Here is a 13009-nt window from a genome sequence, read left to right as displayed (position 1 = left end):
GGGTTAGGCCACTGTTGGAATATGGCGTGCAATTCTGGCCTCCTTCCTATCGGAAGGATATTGTGAAACTTGAAAGGGTTCAGAAAAGATTTACAAGGATGTTGCCAGGGTTAGAGGATTTGAGCAGCAGGGAGAGGCTGAATAGGCTGGTGCTGTTTTCCCTGGAACATCAGAGGCTGAGGGGTGACCTTATCGAGGTTTATAAAATCATGACGGGCATGGATAGGATAAATAGACAAAGTATTTTCCTTGGGGTGGGGGAGTCCAGAACTAGAGGGAATAGGTTTAGTGTGAGAGGGGAAAGATATGAAAGAGACCTAAGGGGCAACTTGTTCACTCAGAGGGTGGTACATGAATGGAATGAACTGTCAGAGGAAGTGGTGGAGGCTGGTACAATTGCAACATTTAAAATGCAGCTCGATGGGTATATGAATGGGAAGTTTTGGAGGGAGATGAGCCAAGTGCTTGAAAAAGAGTCTAGAGTAGGTTAGGATATCTGGTCGGCATGGTCGGATTGGAGCAAAGGGTCTGTTTCCATGCTGTACATCTCTATGACTGTATGACTCTGCGATTTTGTGACTCTCCCCTTGTTATCTGTTATTCTGTATGTAAACCACCCTGAACCCCTCGATTAGATTCCAGTCTGTCCCTCACTCTTGGGTATCTCATATGCTGTATATAAACCACCCTGAACCCCTCGATTAGATTCCAGCCTGTCCCTCATTCTTGGGTATCTCATATGCTGTATATAAACCACCCCGAACCCCTCGATTAGATTTCAGTCTCTCCCTCACTCCTGGGTATCTCATATGTTGTATGTAAACCCTAAACCCCTCAATTAGATTCCAGTCTGGATCAGTGAAGTGATCCTTGTTGGATGTTAGACCGAAGACAAGATAAACTAAATGGTCAAATGTTACATTGGGAGCAGGAACACAGAAAGCTGGTGTTTCATTTCTGTTCTGTTGCATATCTCCAAGTTTCAGATTGGGGCTGTTTACTGTCCTGCATGAATGCATCATTATAACATGAATTCCCTTGCAAGATAGGAAATGGAGACAGCTTCTGGAAGGTGTCTGTATCTGTGTGTGTGTGATTCTATCTGTCTGTGTATGTCTGTTTGTGTGTGATTCTGTGTGCATGTTCAATGTTTTATATATTTTCAAACTGTATTAATGTTGCCAGTCTCTCTTGCTTTTCCTTATTTATAAACTCAATGTCATCATTTTGCTGATATAAAATGGTGGCTGTGGACAAATCTAAAATGTCTGTCTGACTGATTTGTGTCAGGAATACTTTCAGCAAGGGAGAGGGGGCAATGTGTCAAAAGCCATTTCCATTCATTGATGCTAGCAGAGATAGGAAATAGAGACAGCTCTTTGAAGGTGATTAAAATGCAAATCCCAGAACCTGTTTACAGTGAATGCGGAGAGACAATGTGACATTCCAGTAAGGTGTGCCTTACTTTCCAAGCTCCTAATATATGAGAGAAACATAATATACAAAAGCTGAAAGAGCTCAGCCACTGAATTGTACATTTGTAGCGTTTGATCAGGCTAGGCTAGGCTAGGCCTTATCCCAAATTGAAGGGTTTCTCAAATCCAACACTAACCTTTTGTGGGTTTAAATTGGGAACCCATTGACTAGATTCAAGGCTGTAAATCACTCCGGGCTATCTTTTTATTCTGTACATAACCACACTGAACCCCTCGATTAACTTCCAAGTTGTAACTCACTCTGGGGTGTCTGTTACTCTGTATATAAACCACACTGAATCCCTCGATTAGATTCCAGGTTGTAACTCACTCTGGGGTATCTGTTATTCTGTATATAAACCACCCTGAACCCCTCAATTAGATTCCAGGATATAACTCACTCCGGGCTACCTGTTATTTTGTACATAATCCATCCCGAAATCAGCGATTAGATTTCAGGCTGTAACTCACTCCGGCCTTTCTGTTATTCTGCATATAAACCACCCTGAACCCTTTGATTAGATTCCAGGCTGTAACTCACTCCTAGGTATTTGTTATTTTGTATATAAACCACACTTAACCCCTCGATTAGATTCCAGGTTGGAACTCACTCTCCGGTATCTGTTGTGCTGTATAAAAACCACGCTGAACCCCTCAATTTGATTCCAGGCTGCAACTCATTCCGGGCTATCTGTTATTCTGTATATAAACCACTCTGAACTCCTCGATTAGATTCCAGGCATAAACTCACTCAGGGCTATCTGTTATTCTGTATAGAAACAAGCCTGAACCCCTCAATTAGATTCCATGCCTTAACTCACTCCAGGGTATCTGTTTTCTGTATATAAACCACCCCGAACCCCTCGATTACATTCCAGGCTTTCACTCGCTCCGGGGTATCTGTTATTCTGTCACATACACCAGCCTGAACCCCCCTCGATTAGATTCCGGGCTATCTGTTACTTTGTATATAAACCACCCTGAACCCATTGATTTGATCCCACTTTCTGTCATGTTAAGCTCATGTTCCCAACACAATCTAATCTCAATAATGATCAAAGTATCACGGGTCCTCCTATCTGCTGGCACTACCATCATGTTAACTTTCTGATGTTTACGTACATGATCAGCTGTTGCATCTGAACAATACTGTTTCAGAATTTCTCATCATTTTACACAGAAACATTCAGCTTTTTCTATTCTTACTGCAAATCACCTTCCAGAATATTCTCTTGCACCTGCCAATGCTTTCAATATAAATCACAAAACACTGACAGCAAAGTAGATGACATGATGGGATGTAGCAAACTGTTCCACTCAGTACCTTCATGTTGCAATGTAATAATATCCAGTCAGAAACCTGCCCTGGGTCAGGGACAAAACCGGAAATGTGTTGCTGGAAAAGCGCAGCAGGTCAGGCAGCATCCAGGGAACAGGAGAATCGACGTTTCGGGCATAAGCCCTTCTTCAGGAATGGGTAAAGTTTGTCCAGCAGGCTAAGATAAAAGGTAGGGAGGAGGGACTTGGGGGAGGGGCGTCGGAAATGTGATAGGTGGAAAGAGGTCAAGGTGAGGGTGATAGGTCAGACTGGGGTGGGGGCGGAGAGGTCGGGAAGAAGATCTCAGGTTAGGAAGGCGGTGCTGAATTTGATGGATTTGACTGAGACAGGGTGGGGGGAGGGGAAATGAGGAAACTGGATGCTGCCTGACCTGCTGCGCTTTTCCAGCAACACATTTCCAGCTCTGATCTCCAGCATCTGCAGACCTCACTTTCTCCTCAGGGACAAAACCTCCCTGGGTCTGGAAGTGGGGACTGGGCAGAGAACGGGGTTTTCGTCTGTCACTGAGTTAGTTTGGAAATCTGTGCTGCACATTTCTCCACATTATATTCAGTTTCTATGTGTGGGTGTGTGTGTGATGGAGAGAGTTTAAACTGAGTTTAACTCTGCGTCTCTGCTTAGGGATTCCCTGTCCTTCAGATATTTGACTGCAACACAGAGAGAGAGGGACAGAGAGACAGAGGGACCGAGAGAGAGAGTGGGACAGAGATAGAGCAAGAGAGAGGGGGATGGAGAGACAGAGAGAGAGAGGGACAGAGAGAGAGAGGGACAGAGAGAGGGACACAGTGAGAGAAAGAGGGACACAGAGAGAGAGGGGGACAGAGAGAGAGAGGGACAGAGAGAGAGGGACAGAGAGACAGAGCGAGAGAGAGGAGGACAGAGAGAGAGAGAGACAGAGAGAGCAAGAGTGAGAGGGACAGAGAGAGAGAGAGACAGAGACTAAGTGAGGGACAGAGAGAGATCGATAGAGGGACAGAGAGAGAGACACAGAGAGAGAGAGGGACAGAGAGACAGAGAGACAGAGAGAGGGACAGAGACAGAGAGGGACACAGAGAGAAAGGGACAAAGAGAGGGAGAAAGGGACAGAGAGTGAGAGGGAAAGCGAGAGAGGGACAGAGAGAGAGAGGGGGACAGAGAGAGAGGGACACAGTGAGAGAGAGGGGGACATAGAAATAGAGAGAGGGACAGAGAGACACAGCGAGAGAGGGACAGAGAGAGAGAGAGTGACAGAGAGACAGAGAGAGGGACAGAGAGAGAGAGGGTGGGAGGGACAGAGAGAGACGAACAGAGAGAGAGAGGGACAGACAGACAGAGAGAGGGACAGAAAGACAGAGAGAGAGGGACAGAGAGAGTGAGAGCCTGGGGGGCAGAGACTGCGAGACGGAGAGAGAGGAACACAGGGAGTGAGAGCAGGGGAGGGACAGAGAGAGAGGGACAGAGAGACAGAGGGACAGAGAGAGGGAGAGAAGGGGGCAGAGAGACAGAGAGAGGGAAAGAGAGAGAGAGAGAGGGAGAAGGTCGCAGAGAGAGAGAGGGACACAGAGAGAGGGACAGAGAGAGAGAGAAGGATAGAGAGACAGAGAGAGGGAGGGAGGGACACAGAGAGGGAGAGAGTGACAGAGAGAGAACGGGACAGCGACAGTGAGAGGAGCACAGAGAGAAAGAGGGTCACAGAGCGAGAGAGGGACAGAAAGACTGAGAGAGAGAGAGTGGGACAGAGAGAGAAGAGGGAGACAGAGAGAGAGAGACAGAAAGAGATGGACAGAGAGAGAAAGGGACAGAGAGAAAGGGACAGAGACAGAGAGGGACACAGTGAGAGAGAGGGACACAGAGAAAGAGGGGGACAGAGAGACACACAGAGAGAGGGACAGAGAGACAGAGTGAGAGAGAGGAGGACAGAGAGAGAAAGGGACAGAGAGACAGAGAGAGAGAGGGACACAGAGAGAGCGAGAGAGGGACAGAGAGAGGGACAGAGACAGAGAGAAGGACACAGAGAGAGAGAGAGCGAGGGAGGGACAGAGAGAGAGGGTCAGAAAGACAGAAAGACAGTGACACAGAGAGACAGAGAGACTGAGGGACAGAGAGAGGGAGGATGGACCAAAGTGATAGAGACGAGGGGTGCAGAGAGAGAGGAACAGAGACAGAGAGAGAGGGACAGAGAGAGAGGGACACAGAGAGGGAGAAAGGGACAGAGAGAGAGGGGGACAGAGAGAGAGAGGGACATAGAGAGAGGGACATAGAGAGAGAGGGACAGAGAGAGAGACAGAGAGAGAGGGACACAGTGAGAGAGAGAGAGGGGACAGAGAGAGAGAGGGACAGAGAGAGAGAGAGGGTCACAGAGAGAGACGGATGGGGGACAGAGAGAGAGAGAGGGGGGGAGAGAGAGAGACAGAGAGAGAGGGACACAATGAGAGAGAGAGGGACAGAGAGACACAGAAAGAGAGGGACAGAGAGACAGAGCGAGAGAGGGGGGACAGAGAGAGGGACAGAGTGACAGAGGGACACACAGAGAGAGAGAGAGAGGGACAGAGGGACAGAGAGGGACAGAGAGAGAGGGACACAATGAGAGAGAGAGGGACAGAGAGACACAGAGAGAGAGGGCAGAGAGAGAGAGAGGGACGCAGCGCGAGAGGGAGGGACAGAGAGAGAGGGACAGAGAGACACAGAAAGAGAGGGACAGAGAGACAGAGCGAGAGAGGGGGGACAGAGAGAGTGGGGGACAGAGAGAGAGAGAGAGAGGGGGACAGAGAGAGAGGGACAGAGAGACAGAGACAGAGAGGGACAGAGAGAGAGGGGGACAGAGAGACAGAGTGAGAGAGGGGGTCAGAGAGAGAGAGGGACAGAGAGAGAGAGAGGGACAGAGAGACAGAGAGAGAGGGACAGAGAGACAGAGAGAGAGGGGGACAGAGAGAGAGGGACAGAGAGTCAGAGCGAGAGAGAGGGGGACAGAAACAGGGAGGGGCAGAGAGAGAATGGAACACAGTGAGAGAGAGAGAGGTACACAGAGAGAGAGGGACAGAGAGAGAGAGAGAGAGAGGGACAGGGAGAGAGGGACACAGTGAGAGAGAGGGACACAGAGAGAGAGCGAGACAGGGACAAAGTGACAGAGAGAGAGGGACAGAGAGAGAGAGGGATAGACAGACAGAGAGAGGGACAGAAAGACAGAGAGAGAGGGACAGAGAGAGAGAGAGCCTGGGGGGCAGAGCCTGCGAGACGGAGAGAGAGGAACACAGGGAGAGAGAGCAAGGGAGGGACAGAGAGAGAGGGACAGAGAGACAGAGGGACAGAGAGAGGGAGAGAAGGGGGCAGAGAGACAGAGAGAGGGAATGAGAGACAGAGAGAGAGAGAGAGAGAGGGAGAAAGTCGCAGAGAGAGAGAGGGACACAGAGAGAGAGGGACAGAAAAGAGAAGGATAGAGAGACAGAGAGAGGGAGGGAGGGACACAGAGAGAGAGGGACACAGAGAGGGAGAGAGTGACAGAGAGAGAACGGGACAGCGACAGTGAGAGGAGCACAGAGAGAAAGAGAGTCACAGAGCGAGAGAGGGACAGAGAGAGAGGGACAGAGAGAGAGAGAGGGACAGCGAGAGGAGGAACAGATAGACAGAGAGAGAGGGACACATAGAGAGCGAGAGTGGGACAGAGAGAGAGGGACAGAGAGAGAGAGAGGGACAGCGAGAGGAGGAACAGATAGACAGAGAGAGAGGGACACAGAGAGAGCGAGAGAGGGACAGAGATAGAGGGACAGAAAGACAGAGAGATAGAGGGACAGAAAGACAGAGAGAGAAAGAGAGACTGAGGGACAGAGAGAGGGAGGGGGGACCAAAGTGATAGAGAGAGGTGACAGAGAGAGAGGGACAGAGACAGAGAGATAGAGGGACACAGAGAGGGTGAAAGGGACAGAGAGAGAGGGGCACAGAGAGTGAGGGACACAGAGAGAGAGAGGGACACAAAGAGAGGGACAGAGAGAGAAAGGGACAGACGGAGAGAGAGGAACACAGGGAGAGAGCAAGGGAGGGACAGAGAGAGAGGGACAGAGAGACAGAGGGACAGAGAGAGAGGGACAGAGACAGAGAGGGACACAGTGCAAGAGAGAGGGACACAGACAAAGAAGGGGACAGAGAGACACACAGAGAGAGGGACAGAGAGACAGAGTGAGAGAGAGGAGGACAGAGAGAGAGAGGGACAGAGAGACAGAGAGAGAGAGGGACACAGAGAGAGCGAGAAAGGGACAGAGAGAAGGACAGAGACAGAGAGAAGGACAGAGAGAGAGAGAGAGCGAGGGAGGGACAGAGAGAGAGGGTCAGAAAGACAGAGAGATAGAGAGACAGAAAGACAGTGACAGAGAGAGACAGAGAGACTGAGGGACAGAGAGACTGAGAGACTGAGGGACAGAGAGAGGGAGGATGGACCAAAGTGATAGAGACGAGGGGGGCAGAGAGAGAGGAACAGAGACAGAGAGAGAGGGACAGAGAGAGAGAGGGACACAGAGAGGGAGAAAGGGACAGAGAGAGAGCGGGACAGAGAGAGAGAGGGACATAGAGAGGGATATAGAGAGAGAGGGACACAGTGAGAGAGAGAGGGGACAGAGAGAGAGAGGGACAGAGAGAGAGAGAGAGGGTCACAGAGAGAGACGGATGGGGGACAGAGTGACGGGGGGGGGGGAGAGAGAGACAGAGAGAAAGAGACAGAGAGAGAGGGACAGAGTGAGAGTGACACAGAGAGAGAGAGAGGGACAGAGTGACAGAGGGACACAGAGAAACCGAGAGAGGGACAGAGGGACAGAGAGGGGCAGAGAGAGAGGGACAGAGAGAGTGAGATAGATGGACAGAGAGAGAGTGAGGGACAGAGAGACAGAGCGAGAGAGAGGTGGACAGAGAGAGAGGAACAAAGAGAGAAAGAGTGAGAGGGACAGAGAGACACAGAGAGAGAGGGCAGAGAGAGAGAGAGGGACACAGCGCGAGAGGGAGGGATAGAGAGAGAGGGGCAGAGAGACACAGATAGAGAGGGACATAGGGACAGAGAGAGAAAGGGACAGAGAGACAGAGCGAGAGAGGGGCGACAGAAAGAGAGAGGAGCAGAAAGAGAGAGAGGGACACACACAGCGAGAGAGTGGGACAGAGATACACAGAGAGAGAGGGACAGAGAGACAGAGAGAGGGACAGAGAGAGAGAAAGAGAGGGTCAGAGAGAGAGGGACACAATGAGAGAGAGAGGGGGACAGAGAGACACAAAAAGAGAGGGACAGAGAGACAGAGCGAGAGAGGGGACACAGAGAGAGAGGAGGACAGAGAGAGAGAGAGAGAGAGAGGGGGGGGACAGAGAGAGAGAGAGAGAGGGATAGAGAGAGAGGGACAGAGAGAGAGGGGGACAGAGAGACAGAGTGAGAGGGGGGTCAGAGAGAGAGAGGGACAGAGAGAGAGGGACAGAGAGACAGAGAGAGAGACAGGGACAGAGAGACAGAGAGAGAGGGGGACAGAGAGAGAGGGACAGAGAGTCAGAGCGAGAGAGAGGGGGACAGTGACAGAGAGGGGCAGAGAGAGAGCGGAACACAGTGAGAGAGAGAGGTACACAGAGAGAGAGGGGGACAGAGAGACACAGAGAGAGAGGGACAGAGAGACAGAGAGAGAGGGACAGAGAGAGAGAGAGGGACAGAGAGACAGAGAGAGAGGGACAGGGAGAGAGGGACAGGGAGAGAGGGACACAGTGAGAGAGAGGGACACAGAGAGAGAGCGAGACAGGGACAGAGTGACAGAGAGAGAGGGACAGAGAGAGAGGGACAGAGAGACAGAGAGAATGACAGAAAGAGAGAGGGACACGGATAGAGAGAGAGGGACAGAGAGACACACAGATAGTGGGACAGAGACACAGGGAGAGAGAGGGACAGAGAGAGAGAGAGGGGGACAAGACAGAGAGGGGCAGAGAGACAGAGGAACACAGTGAGAGAGAGTGGGACACAGAGAGAGAGGGACAGAGAGACAGAGAGAGGGACAGAGAGACACACAGAGAGAGAGGGGGACAGAGAGACACAGAGAGAGAGAGGGACAGAGAGACACAGAGAGAGAGCGACAGAGAGAGAGAGGGACAGAGGGACAGAGAGAGAGGGACAGAGAGAGGGACAGAGAGAGGGACAGAGAGAGAGAGATAGATGGACAGAGAGAGAGGGACAGAGAGACAGAGCGAGAGAGAGGGGGACAGATAGAGACAGAGGGACAGAAAGAGAGAGAGAGGGACAGGGAGAGAGGGACACAGTGAGAGAGAGGGACACAGAGAGAGAGCGAGACAGGGACAGAGTGACAGAGAGAGAGGGACAGAGAGAGAGAGAGCCTGGGGGGCAGAGACTGCGAGACGGAGAGAAAGGAACACAGGGAGAGAGAGCAAGGGAGGGACAGAGAGAGAGGGACAGAGAGACAGAGGGACAGAGAGAGGGAGAGAAGGGGGCAGAGAGACAGAGAGAGGGAATGAGAGACAGAGAGAGAGAGAGAGAGGGAGAAAGTTGCAGAGAGAGAGAGGGACATAGAGAGAGAGGGACAGAAAGAGAGAGAAGGATAGAGAGACAGAGAGAGGGAGGGAGGGACACAGAGAGAGAGGGACACAGAGAGGGAGAGAGTGACAGAGAGAGAACGGGACAGCGACAGTGAGAGGAGCACAGAGAGAAAGAGGGTTACAGAGCGAGAGAGGGACAGAGAGAGAGGGACAGAGAGAGAGAGAGAGGGACAGCGAGAGGAGGAACAGATAGACAGAGAGAGAGGGACACAGAGAGAGCGAGAGTGGGACGGAGAGAGAGAGAGAGAGGGACAGCGAGAGGAGGAACAGATAGACAGAGAGAGAGGGACACAGAGAGAGCGAGAGAGGGACAGAGAGAGAGGGACAGAAAGACAGAGAGATAGAGGGACAGAAAGACAGAGACAGAGAGAGACAGAGAGACTGAGGGACAGAGAGAGGGAGGGGGGACCAAAGTGATAGAGATAGGTGACAGAGAGAGAGGGACAGAGACAGAGAGATAGAGGGACACAGAGAGGGAGAAAGGGACAGAGAGAGAGGGGCACAGAGAGTGATGGACACAGAGAGAGAGGGACACAAAGAGAGGGACAGAGAGAGAAGAGGGAGACAGAGAGAGAGACAGACAGAAAGAGATGGACAGAGAGAGAAAGGGACAGAGAGGGACAGAGAGAGAGGGACAGAGACAGAGAGGGACACAGTGCAAGAGAGAGGGACACAGAGAAAGAAGGGGACAGAGAGACACACAGAGAGAGGGACAGAGAGACAGAGTGAGAGAGAGGAGGACAGAGAGAGAGAGGGACAGAGAGACAGAGAGAGAGAGGGACACAGAGAGAGCGAGAAAGGGACAGAGAGAGGGACAGAGACAGAGAGAAGGACAGAGAGAGAGAGAGAGAGAGAGCGAGGGAGGGACAGAGAGAGAGGGTCAGAAAGACAGAGAGATAGAGAGACAGAAAGACAGTGACAGAGAGAGACCGAGAGACTGAGGGACAGAGAGACTGAGAGACTGAGGGACAGAGAGAGGGAGGATGGACCAAAGTGATAGAGACGAGGGGGGCAGAGAGAGAGGAACAGAGACAGAGAGAGAGGGACAGAGAGAGAGAGGGACACAGAGAGGGAGAAAGGGACAGAGAGAGAGCGGGACAGAGAGAGAGAGGGACATAGAGAGGGATATAGAGAGAGAGGGACACAGTGAGAGAGAGAGGGGACAGAGAGAGAGAGGGACAGAGAGAGAGAGAGGGTCACAGAGAGAGACGGATGGGGGACAGAGAGAGAGGGGGGGGAGAGAGAGACAGAGAGAAAGAGACAGAGAGAGAGGGACAGAGTGACAGAGGGACACAGAGAAACCGAGAGAGGGACAGAGGGACAGAGAGGGGCAGAGAGAGAGGGACAGAGAGAGTGAGATAGATGGACAGAGAGAGAGTGAGGGACAGAGAGACAGAGCGAGAGAGAGGTGGACAGAGAGAGAGGAACAAAGAGAGAAAGAGTGAGAGGGACAGAGAGACACAGAGAGAGAGGGCAGAGAGAGAGAGAGGGACACAGCGCGAGAGGGAGGGACAGAGAGAGAGGGGCAGAGAGACACAGATAGAGAGGGACATAGGGACAGAGAGAGAAAGGGACAGAGACACAGAGCGAGAGAGGGGCGACAGAAAAAGAGAGGAGCAGAGAGAGAGAGAGGGACACACACAGCGAGAGAGTGGGACAGAGATACACAGAGAGAGAGGGACAGAGAGACAGAGAGAGGGACAGAGAGAGAGAAAGAGAGGGTCAGAGAGAGAGGGACACAATAAGAGAGAGAGGGGGACAGAGAGACACAAAAAGAGAGGGACAGAGAGACAGAGCGAGAGAGGGGACACAGAGAGAGAGGGGGACAGAGAGAGAGAGAGAGAGAGGGACAGAGAGAGAGAGAGAGGGACAGAGAGAGAGGGACAGAGAGAGAGGGGGACAGAGAGAGAGGGGGACAGAGAGACAGAGTGAGAGGGGAGTCAGAGAGAGAGAGGGACTGAGAGAGAGGGACAGAGAGACAGAGAGAGAGACAGGGACAGAGAGACAGAGAGAGAGGGCGACAGAGAGAGAGGGACAGAGAGTCAGAGCGAGAGAGAGGGGGACAGAGACAGAGAGGGGCAGAGAGAGAGCGGAACACAGTGAGAGAGAGAGGTACACAGAGAGAGAGAGGGACAGAGAGACAGAGAGAGAGAGGGACAGAGAGACGGAGAGAGAGGGACAGAGAGAGAGAGGGACAGAGAGACAGAGAGAGAGAGGGACAGGGAGAGAGGGACAGGGAGAGAGGGACACAGTGAGAGAGAGGGACACAGAGAGAGCGAGACAGGGACAGAGTGACAGAGAGAGAGGGACAGAGAGAGAGGGACAGAGAGACAGAGAGAATGACAGAAAGAGAGAGGGACACGGATAGAGAGAGAGGGACAGAGAGACACACATATAGAGGGACAGAGACACAGAGAGAGAGAGGGACAGAGAGAGAGAGAGGGACAGAGAGACAGAGCGAGAGAGAGGGGGACAAGACAGAGAGGGGCAGAGAGACAGAGGAACACAGTGAGAGAGTGGGACACAGAGAGAGAGGGACAGAGAGACAGAGAGAGGGACAGAGAGACACACAGAGAGAGAGGGGGACAGAGAGACACAGAGAGAGAGAGGGACAGAGAGACACAGAGAGAGAGGGACAGAGACAGAGAGGGACAGAGGGACAGAGAGAGAGGGACAGAGAGAGGGACAGAGAGAGAGAGATAGATGGACAGAGAGAGAGGGACAGAGAGACAGAGCGAGAGAGAGGGGGACAGATAGAGACAGAGGGACAGAAAGAGAGAGAGAGGGACAGGGAGAGAGGGACACAGTGAGAGAGAGGGACAGAGAGAGAGAGCGAGACAGGGACAGAGTGTCAGAGAGAGAGGGACAGAGAGAGAGAGGGACAGACAGACAGAGAGAGGGACAGAAAGACAGAGAGAGAGGGACAGAGAGAGAGAGAGCCTGGGGGGCAGAGACTGCGAGACGGAGAGAGAGGAACACAGGGAGAGAGAGCAAGGGAGGGACAGAGAGAGAGACAGAGAGACAGAGGGACAGAGAGAGGGAGAGAAGGGGGCAGAGAGACAGAGAGAGGGAATGAGAGACAGAGACACAGAGAGAGAGGGAGAAAGTCGCAGAGAGAGAGAGGGACACAGAGAGAGAGGGACAGAAAGAGAGAGAAGGATAGAGAGACAGAGAGAGGGAGGGAGGGACACAGAGAGAGAGGGACACAGAGAGGGAGAGAGTGACAGAGAGAGAACGGGACAGCGACAATGAGAGGAGCACAGAGAGAAAGAGAGTTACAGAGCGAGAGAGGGACAGAGAGAGAGGGACAGAGAGAGAGAGAGAGGGACAGCGAGAGGAGGAACAGATAGACAGAGAGGGACACAGAGAGAGCGAGAATGGGACGGAGAGAGAGGGACAGAGAGAGAGAGAGAGAGGGACAGCGAGAGGAGGAACAGATAGACAGAGAGAGAGGGACACAGAGAGAGCGAGAGAGGGACAGAGAGAGAGAGGGACAGAAAGACAGAGAGATAGAGGGACAGAAAGACAGAGACAGAGAGACTGAGGGACAGAGAGAGGGAGGGGGGACCAAAGTGATAGAGAGAGGTGACAGAGAGAGAGGGACAGAGACAGAGAGATAGAGGGACACAGAGAGGGAGAAAGGGACAGAGAG

Source organism: Chiloscyllium plagiosum, unplaced genomic scaffold, assembly GCF_037043375.1.
Source record: "Chiloscyllium plagiosum isolate Xiang-an unplaced genomic scaffold, Cpla_swu_hap1 HiC_scaffold_29, whole genome shotgun sequence".
In the NCBI taxonomy this organism is placed as follows: domain Eukaryota; kingdom Metazoa; phylum Chordata; class Chondrichthyes; order Orectolobiformes; family Hemiscylliidae; genus Chiloscyllium; species Chiloscyllium plagiosum.
The sequence above is the reverse complement of the archived record's forward strand: the minus strand, read 5'-3'. Positions refer to the sequence as shown.